The 10,562-nt window shown below is 39.5% G+C and overlaps 1 long non-coding RNA gene across 3 annotated transcripts in view; it reads right to left on the bottom strand.

Annotated features, from left to right (window-relative positions):
* The window catches only part of LOC109964391 (uncharacterized), a 5,867-nt gene extending 1,403 nt beyond the window's left edge, over positions 1–4,464 (bottom strand). The window contains exons 1-4 of one of the 3 annotated variants that reach the window (XR_002275506.1): positions 4,101–4,462; positions 3,960–3,997; positions 2,990–3,045; positions 306–609 (exon numbers count right to left, since the gene is read on the bottom strand). This is a non-coding gene — a long non-coding RNA (uncharacterized LOC109964391). Of the gene's footprint in view, positions 1–305; positions 610–1,689; positions 1,749–2,989; positions 3,046–3,959; positions 3,998–4,100 lie in introns of those variants that run through there. The other 2 variants (XR_002275508.1, XR_002275507.1) reach the window with 2 other exon arrangements.
* Positions 4,465–10,562: the final 6,098 nt, after the last annotated feature.

Raw genomic sequence — 10,562 nt, 5'->3', positions numbered from 1 at the left:
ATAATTTGAAGCGGTAGTATTGACTGTCGGAAATTTTACCATGACACCTAGTGCATATGGACAAATACTGTCTTCTTAAAATACTCTAAAAATGCCTCCCCATTTTTATACCATGTATGTAATCATAGTCATACTGTACAAAGCTGGTAAAGCTCTATAACCTGTCTTTGCAAACAGCAGCAAGCAGAGAAAGTGACAGTTCAGCATGTTTGGCAAAAAGCCTGTGCAGTTTATATTTGTGTGTTTGCTACTAACAGCAGACAGCATCCTCTAAGCTTTTTCAAAATCCTAACACTTCTCGGCTGTTGACGTTTTGTTTCAAATACCAGACCGTGTCTTTCACGTGTTTGTACTACAGTTGATCTGAAAACCAATGAAGAACCAAGTTTTCTTGACATTTTGCAGCTTTACCTGTGTCAATTCTAGTGTACATTGTTTCTGAAGGAGATAATCTGTGACACAGAGCTTTGATCAGGTACTTGTTTATGGTGCTGCAATTTAAAGGCTTCATTTGCTAGGGAGAAAACAGATAGTGTCATCATCCCTGGACGGTGCCGAGTAGATGGAAGAGTGTCTGGTCGTGACTTTGTGTGCATAGGCGGGGATTAACTGAGAACAAAACAACAGAGAAGACAAGTAGAGGAGCAGAGGAACTAGGTAGGAATATGACTATATGCTACATTTTTCAAGGAATAAAACATATGTGACAGCATTCATAGCGTGACGTTAGACCAAGATTCACAAAGCAACCCTTGGTCTCAGTGTTAATTTTATCAACAAAATCTATGACAAAAAATATTTGACAACCTATTTTTCATGACAAAAACAAGACTCAATAAAAAGTAACATGTCATAAGAAGAACTACTTTATGACAAGATGTTTTAGAACATTTGTCGACAAATAAAAACTAAACCATAATGTGAAAGACAGACAAACAGACATGAAGTGATTGTCATCGTAAGCGACCCGCTGCATCTGTGGAAACGCAAACTATAGCTCCTGATCAGTTTCCTCCACTGCCCAAAATCTCTTGATCAAAAGCTTAATTAGCTGCTTGATGTGTTGTGTTAATGTCATCAAGGGAATACAGATGAAATTTAGCCCTGTAGCTAATTCTGGGGCTGGTTGTCCACCGTCCCTGTCAAATAAACTATTAAATAAAAATATCCAATGACTGAATCCAGCTTCTAAATCACTTGTGTTGCTTTAGAGCAGAGGCACACAGCTACTTTGTGAACAAATACATCACCTTTTCCAAGCATTTTCATCAAAAGACCAAATCATATTCAGATGCCAAAATTAACACTGCTCAGTAGTGATGTGTGATTCCATTTATTTCCCTTCCAATTTGATACAAAGTAAAATATAGGCTTGTATTGCTGACACCAATACCGATACTTTGTGCAACAAAAAGGGGGAAACGTTCAGACAAAAGAGACTGATGGAGGCTATAAGGTGTATCTAGCCTGTAAGGGCTTGTTGCTTTTACTAACAACAAATGGTGCCACCCTGCTCACATACTATTAAGGGACGTGTCTGCAGTCCAGATACTGAACTGTTGGCAGTGGGTTATGTCCGTACTACATACTGTACATGCCATTTTGGTTCTGTTTACTTCCCCCCCCACCCAGCAACTGCATATAGTTACATCTACTGTGTCGCCTATTGAAGATAAAATATACATTTACCTCAAATTAGCCTTCTGGTTTTAGAAAACAATCTTTTAACGTTCATCCTAGAACAGGAACTGTTGGGATCGGAAGTAATGATATTTTAGGATCGACGCCCACACACTGCTACTGCTCGGTAGTTATCAGCCGCTACTAGCGCACCACGATGCTTGAGCTATAAAACACTGCAATTAAAGGTTATTCTCACATTTAGCAGTTATTTCATAGTGAACAGCAAGGTTTATGTTTGTCTGACAAATCTGCCAGTTAAGTTTTTAGGAGTTCAAGAGAAAAGTGACATACTGTCGCACTGGGTGAGATATTCCTTTCATTATGATTGATGACTATGGCCAGTGTTGTAACCGCCATGTGTTAGCTACAGCTACCAGCTGTAAGCTACAGCAAGTCAGACAACTGAATACTACTGAGACTGAGTAGCTACACAGGCTCCTTGAAAATAAACCTGACATAGACACGAACCATGGACTAGCATATACGTCTGACCCTTCAAAGATCATTTGGGAGGAAAAAGCAGTTAGACAAAATCATACAGGGACACAACTGCACTGTTGAGATTAAAAGAGGAAAGAAAGATATAGAAGGGAAGTGCCTGAAAGAACAGACAGGAACAAAGACTGATCATTTTTCAAACTGATGTTTTCCTTGAGACGAGGCTGGGAGGGGGACAGACGCACAGCAAAAAGAGAGAGGTGGAAAAAAATCACAATAAAAAATGCTAATATGCACTGGAATTAATTAAATGATGTCAAGTCTGATTTTATCAGGGTGGTAATTTGTCTCTCTTAGGTTGCCTGTGGACTGCAGCTTTTTGTGTGTGTGCACTTTGTAATTGCTCTGTGCCAATGGGGCACCGACTCTGCATTGTATGTGTAATGTAATTTTCAAAGTGGGATGTGTTGGTTACATCACACAGGTGAAGGACATACAGTCAGATACAACATTTGGCAGATTTTAAAGCAATATCTAGAATCTTGTCATTACTTTCAATAGTGCAGTTAGAAATCTAAATGTTGAAGTCTTTAACTGAAATAATCAGGTTGATATTTTTATAACACCTTAGAAACAAGGCTTATACTTTATATAAGCTTATAGCTGAATTTAACCTGACAAGTGCTAACTGAAGCACAGAGTTCCTAGCCAGTCCATTAAGCTCACACAGCCACTCTGAGGGGACTCTGAGATCTTCATGATCTTTCACATTAAACATTTTCCCATATAAATGCCATAATAGGCCAAAATCTGATGGTATTGATAAGACATAACAGTACCCTGGTCTCCAAATTTAATAGGTTCCTACCTGTTTTTGAATGAGAACAGCAGAAACAGTGTCTTTCGGGTTACTTGATATTCTCACTGGAACAAAGAACATTTAGAACAAAAAGACAGTTGGATAATCAACATAAATGACTTGATTTAACTTGAGACTAGGAACAAACAGCTAATTCTGTCTCAATCGGTGTATTTGGTTTTAAGCCATGGAAGTGGCGTGAAGGATGGAGTCATCAGGCTGTAACCTCTACCTTATAATACAGGATGAGTGTTTTTTGAGTCAAAACTGAAAACTGAGATGTGCCATTTTTGTGTGCATGAAAGGACAAAATTATGCCTCCACTGTAAGCCAACAAAGAACTGTCATCAAGCCATTACATTACACATGAATAGAGCAGCATAATTGCAATGGAGAGTTGACTTAACAATGAGGCCTACTTGCTGCTTAATTATAATACCCCGTTGCCTACAATTGGTCTCATTTATCACTGTGCTCACGTTATTTGCTTATTCCATGAGTGGAAATCATTTTAAAATCTTGCTTCCATTAACTCTGCAGACTTGAGGAAATGCTAGTTTGCCTGCTGTGTCCTTGCTTGAATCTCTAATGTGAGTAAGACTCCTAGGAAGCTCTTTAATAGCAACAGCCTACTGCCACAATATGGCCACTATGGACAAACTCCATGCTTCACTGTGTAACTGACAATAATGTCAAAGATCTAATCAATACTAGACTTGGAACCTAATAACGCCAGGTCAAGTACACAAACATGACTTAAGGCGGTTTTAGACTCTACGCAAACTACGTAAGTGCCCCTAAATCTAAATGTGAAGTAGAGCCCTGGTCTGGAAACACCTGACAGGGTATGACGGCTTTTGGACAGCATTATCTGGTACTCTAACAACCGTGCACTTAATAAAACCGGCAGCATAGCCTCAAATCATACAGGCAGATGGCAGCATAAAACAGGCCGGGACCGAGAATGCAAATGGCTTACCGGTGGTGACTGCACGTTGACGCTCACCTCACTCCGTTCTGTTCGAGGGGAAACAAGGACAAAGTTCAGTCTGCGCATCACCACTGATGCGCTGATCATCGTGGCTTTATGCCACGGTGAGAGTAATAAACTGCAGCCTACCATGTGTCAATGTATGTGACCAGGACCCGTAGGACACCTGTCATGGGAGATCACGGAGTAGCTAGGTGTCTCCATTAACATCCACCAGGGGAAACATCTGATGGCACACGGGGTGGTTTGGGGCTGGTCAGCAAGCTGTAACTTCGATGAAGAGTGACTTTGACCCCTTTTTGATCCTTACTGCCTTGTCTTATAAGCGAAGTGTTTTCTTTTACCTTTAAATGTATGCTAACTAAGCTAAACTAGCTTGACAGGCTCACATTGTTCTCCGTTGCACTTTATGGCATTATTATTAAATGTTACTGTGCTAGCGAGCACGTTCTTCTTCTTGTTATGTTTATTGGCGGTTTGCCAACTTAAGGTGCATTACCGCCACCTGCTGGGCTGGAGTGTGGAACAACAATAGAGCCGAAGGACTACAATAATAATAATAATAAAGGTACCAAGCACGTTCACTCATTAAATTCAGATTTGATCTGAGTATGGCTGTGTGTTTGAAACCCAAATGGGTGGGCCCACGCCCACGTGTTGTAATGCTGCGTTCAAGTCACATAATTTAAACTGTAATTAGGAACATCCAAGTGGGGGAAACCCGTTCCTCTACCTTGTAATGGCAAGTTTGACATTTCTGGAATTTCTGACAGCGACGTTAACCACTTAGTAAAAATAAGTACAGACATATCAACAAACTGTTGACAGAATGTCTTCAAAGGAACCAACAGTGGTAGTTATATCAAAATAAAATCCTAACATTAATACAATCTCTTCAGGTCATTTTATATGAGCTATGTGCTGTTTGTATCTGATTTCACTTTGTATTGCACTGCTACAGATACATAGCACAACAAAAACAGTTTATCAGCTGTGACCACAGGTTGGCACTAGAACGTTGGTTACCTACAGGCATAGCACCAGGTTCTGTGAGTACAGGCATAGCCCTCAAGAGCTGTCACTATTGGGTTAATCCCACACACGTTCAGTCATGAAGACTTTTACTGTATATATATGACCGGAGGTCTGCGCCCAGTAAATCAGCATTTTGTCTTGGCTGGCAGAGGGGGAGTCAGCGGGGGCTATCAGCTTAGAGGACTGTGCCTGTATTCATAGCATCTGGGTTATGTCTATACGTAATCAGTGTTCTATTTGGTATAGGCTTCACCTTCTAAGAGCTGTTGTTATTTGCAATAGAACATCTCAGCTTACAACCCAGACACCACAGGCAACAGGCCAAGAGAGGGAACACCCCCTCTCCTGTGAAAGATCCTGTCTGTAGGGCACTACCACACCCCTCACACAGAGCATGACTGCAGGTGGGAGAAGATAGGGATGACAGTTATACATCGTAAAGGTCCCAACATGAGCGGAGCAGGAACAGTTTTTTCCCCTCAGGTAAATAAACTCAACTGAGTGGCATTTTTTGCTGACGTGTGAGGTTTTTTTATGTTATAGTTTTGTATCACAGGTACATTGTCAGTTTTATCATTTTTTTACTAAGTAGTTTGAACTACAGTACTTCTAAGTTAGTATACCAAACATTTGTCTCTGGAGTAGTTTTGCTGTAATTTAACCTCTTCTAGTGTGAAGTAATTGATTATTTGCATAGTTTCCCCAACACTGCTGATTTGGCCACAGCATGTTGAATGTCTACTGACAACAATCAAAATAATTTTGATGCCAGAAAAGCTGATAATCTTTCTGTAAAAGACGTACGATATTTTAACCAGTTTAAGTGATAAATGACTAGCTGGCAGTCACAGAATTGACAAATTTTGCAAAAATGCATAAAGTACATCTTAGAAAAACTGCACTCATGCAATAATTATGGACCTCGCTATACTAAAGGACACCATCTCCAAATGGGAGAAGACTGGTTTTGGGTTCTTTGTGTGTGTGTGTGTGTGTGTGGGTGGGTGAATGTGGGTGTGATGGCTGTTATGAGTCGTGCTATGATCCTGTGGATGTGCATCCTGGGGATTTTGTTCTCAGGCCTCTCTTGCGAAAGAAGTCTTGATCTAAATACGATTTCCTGATTAAATAAAGCTTGCTAACATTTGGATCAGTAAAAATAACATATTTTATTCCTAAAACACTAATATGAGCGGAGAAATTGAAGGTGGCATGGTAAAAGTTGGAACAACTGTCAGTGCCACACAGACTTGGAGCCTCAGATATATTAAATCATTACAATGTGTTTCATTATTGGAAATGAAAGGAAATATAAATTATTTCTAATGACCAGTGCCTATTTAGTTTCAATAGGAGCCTCTGTGTGAATACTGCCTTGCCTAACAAATCAAATGATAACCACTAAATGCTGAGCTCCAAATATTCAACGATAATCAGGTGAGCTGCATTTCACAAACAGTATGCAAGTGACCAGTAATATCATCTTAATGTGTGTACTATCAACCATCATTGTCAACCACTACTTAGTGATATTCTGGACCCTTCGAGTTCTTCCCAGGGTTGAAATGACATTATTTAAATGCAGCCAAAATGAAGAAGCTTGTGCAAATCTTTCATAACCACTGATTAAATTTTAATGCAACCCATTAGTTATTAAACTTAAATGGTCTGGAGTAGTTTGATTTATGTAATGAAACTACTTAAGCATTCACTATCTTGATATAATCGTGCAACACAGGTTGTATTTGTTGCCACTGAGGTAATTTTCAGTCCCAGTGTAGACCCTGTTCTGACTCAGATCGCTCCCTTGAAATGAGATGGGGCCTATTTACAGTTAGCAGCTCTGCCACAGGCCACTGAAACAAACTGGCAGAAAACTGTATGCAGCTTTCTCAATGTATTCATGGTTAAAATATATTAATAATTGGTTGGCAATGCAGATTTGATTTGTCTGTCAAGGTCTCTGTTTCACACAGACCTAATTCAGCACTGATTGCAGACATTCCAGCTGAATCATGTACTGTTCTAAATGTTGTGACTGGGCCTTAAACCTCTATTTGACAGCAGCCAGAAAAGAGCTGAAAGGCACCATCTGTGTGACTGGATCCGTTTGTAAGTCTTTAGATACGTGTATGAGCACCTGCACCCATGCTTCCTGGCTGAACTTTGGGCAGACCACCTACTGTAGAGGTCATGTGAAACAGCTGCAATATCAGGCAGTATTTATTATGTCTGCACTGTTAAAAACAGAATCACTGAGAATCAGACAGGATTTATAACCACGTTGTCTACATATTGTCTTGTATGCTGCTTTGTGTGTGTGTACTCCTGGAGAGATAGACAACCTGTGAAGAGAATCCAATATGCTGTTCCATAATGAAAGCTCTCAAAGGGGATCACAACATTGCTTACTGAGCTTTGTACAGTCCATTCAATCACAGGCTGCCAACATGCTGGGATTTAGAGGTACCCTCACCACTGGCTCTCTGAGTAAAAGAAATAGTAATGCCACAACAGTGGGAACAAGACGGAACGCGTTTTAGAGCTTTGGTGTTACACTTTGCTGTCATGTCAAATGATTTGTATCAGGAGATTGGATCTGATTGTCTGAAACTGTCATGCACTATGTAACAATATGCTCTGGTGAAACATCCACAGCATGTCTTGTCTATGTTGAAGGTTGTTCAGCTTAGTTTCTGTGACAATCGGTTCACTAACCTTGAATAAGACGGCAGAAACTCCGGCAGCAGAGAACAGTGTATACATGACACCAAATGGCACATTGTGGAAAAACGACTTCTTGCTGGAGCAAGCAGAACTGCATCTCTGGCTCACAGTCAATTCTTAAGCCTCTGTCTTTGGAAATGTTTACATCAGCAAATACTGAAACAGCTGCACGTGGAAATGTGTAGACAGTAAAATGATTTTGCTGTGCTGTGGTGTTGTGGCAAAGATTGATGCACTGTCAAATAGAGCCTTCACTTTTATTTGCTGAAAAGCATCAGTCAATGAATTCACCTAAAGACATTTAAGATCATTTACATTTAACTGTGCCGGCCGATCATCCCTCATATCGAGCGTGGGCCGGGTGAACAGAGAGGTGGTGACAGACTGTTTCGATCATACTCTATTACCATCTTAAGGCAAGCGATTTGACTTTGCATGGGGCAAGGGCTCCAAGATGCCGATCACATTATTGGATTTCCTATGATAATGCCATAAAATGTCATCAGCTGGAAAAGAAACACATCTATCAAACACAAGCAAGTGTCAGAAATAATGACACTTTATTATTGGTGCTCCTGTGTGATTTTCCTGTAGGTGTATAAGTTTTTTTTGTGTGTGTGTGTGTGTTTGACTGACTTTTAATATGGAAAAAAATGGCTGGAAGAATAGAGGTTGTGATGAGAGTGCAGCTACTGTCTGACTCCTTGCTTTTTTTTTTTTAACCTAAAGGCACAATCTTCTGAATAGTGAGAGATGTCTGCAGCCTGGCCTCATCTGTGCAGAATGAAGATGTCATGCTATGACTACAGGCTACACAACACTCCCATGTGTCTGGCTGAACTACTTGAGAATGGGCTGACGTTTGAAGCAAGGAGATGTAAAGGGCCCTCAAAACTCTGAGGGCTGAATTGAAAGTAGTACTGGATCCCATCTAGAAGGGGGAAAAGACAGGTGGCCACACTGAAGCCAGTCACATTTTCAAAGATTAGATTATGTATTTGCATCTTGAAATTCTCACCCGTCCTATTCTGCAAAACCACAAACATATTCCAGTGGCCAATTTATTAAAAATGATGGGCCTTTTTTTTTTATAACTGGAATGTCACTAGGAATAAGAGGTGATCATAACTGCAGACATTAGGATCCCTTGTGAAATGTAGGCCCATCAGTCTTCCACTGAGGTATACCCCAGTAGGATCTTTTCTGCTTATTAAGCAGTGAAGTAAATTCCATTTCCAGGTCCAAACATCATTTCATTCTCCTCAAATCAATATGCCACAGTGTTGTGTTCCCCACTCACAGGTCGGCTGTCATTTTACTCCTTTCCTTGTGATGAGAAGGAGATAGAAATGGTTATAGTTGATTAGAAAAGTTACAGTAACTGGAAAAAAAATAAAACTTCTAAAGGTGCACTGTTTTGCTGCCTCGTAGTGTAGCTAACTAGTTAGCATGAAGTTAACATAAACACTATACACTGACACATGTTGATGAAAGTAACAGTAAAAGCTGGGAACTATTAAAAACAAATCAGAATCAGTCCGGAAGGATCAGGAGAGAACATTTATCTGTGGCCACCACATGTAAAAACATTCCATTTTGGCGGGGTTGTCTTGCTTTTGCCTCTTCAATGCGCCTGTTGTCACTTTCATTTGCACCAAAGCAGGTCAATGAGCATGATCCATCTTTAAATATTGACTAATCTTTATTCATATTGAATTAAAAATATAGTTTTGACAGATTCATGTAACAAAAGAGAGGGAATACCTATTTAAATGCTAGGTTGGGAAATATGTCAATTAACCAGTGAAAAGAAACATTTACAACTGGTAATATGTGACAAGGTGTGGCCTATAAAATTCAGTTCTTGATCTTTGTGATGAGTCCATGTTGAAATGATCATTTTTGTGACCGAAGATGTTATTTTTCTTTACAAACTTCAGTGTACTTTACAACAAATACAACAACTTTTCTGGAGCTTGATAAAATGATCACTTTACCAAATACCTTCTATGTGGAAATTCTGGGTTATGTAAAACAACAGGATTGCCACCAAAGTCATCACACACAATGCAGCACTTTACAACGGTAAATGTACAGTATGCCTGTGGCATTCAGTGGGTGACAGCAATATACACAAATTATAACAACATCTAAGTAAATCAAAGTTGACAATGGTTAAAATGGTTTTTGAAAACAAAACCAGTCATTAGAAAAGTCTATGGTATTTTCACAGAACATTTAGTTAACTATCTCTGTTCTCCGTTCCTGCAGTCACAGCACAAGTTGTGCTTGAATGTTTTACTTGAAATATGTATTACAACTGACAATAGAGTCCAAATGTCAAATTGTGCATCCATATTTGCTACAATGCCACAGTAAAAATAGATTATCCGGATGATTTTGGTGCTAGTCCTCATACACTGTATTAGGTAAAGTGACTAAAGGGCCAAACTCCCCAAAAACCCAGATCCAGTTAAATGAAGCCATTCTTTAAATCAATTTCTCTAATGTCATTAAATCACTCTCAGGGCTGTGACATCATATTGCTACACCATCCTATCAGTATTGCCATAAATGAATGAAGAGCAGAATATCATGTGAATGTGGAAGAAAACAAAGACTGAGCTCAGTGGAAATAAAAGTTTATGTTTTTTAAGGAAATATAAATGAGGTTCCTAAAACATAGGGTGTAAAGTGACACTGGTGGATTAATGACATTTAGGAAAAGACTGAGAGAAATGGGGGATGAATTATTTAATATTCAGTAGTTTTCCAACAGATTATTAAGAATGTACAAAATCCTAAAAAATATCAAGAGGTGGATACTGG

The sequence above is a fragment of the Monopterus albus genome, unplaced genomic scaffold (genome assembly GCF_001952655.1).
Source record: "Monopterus albus unplaced genomic scaffold, M_albus_1.0 scaffold88.1, whole genome shotgun sequence".
NCBI classification, from domain to species: domain Eukaryota; kingdom Metazoa; phylum Chordata; class Actinopteri; order Synbranchiformes; family Synbranchidae; genus Monopterus; species Monopterus albus.
Note: the sequence above shows the minus strand (reverse complement) of the source record. Positions and strands in the feature narration are given on the sequence as shown.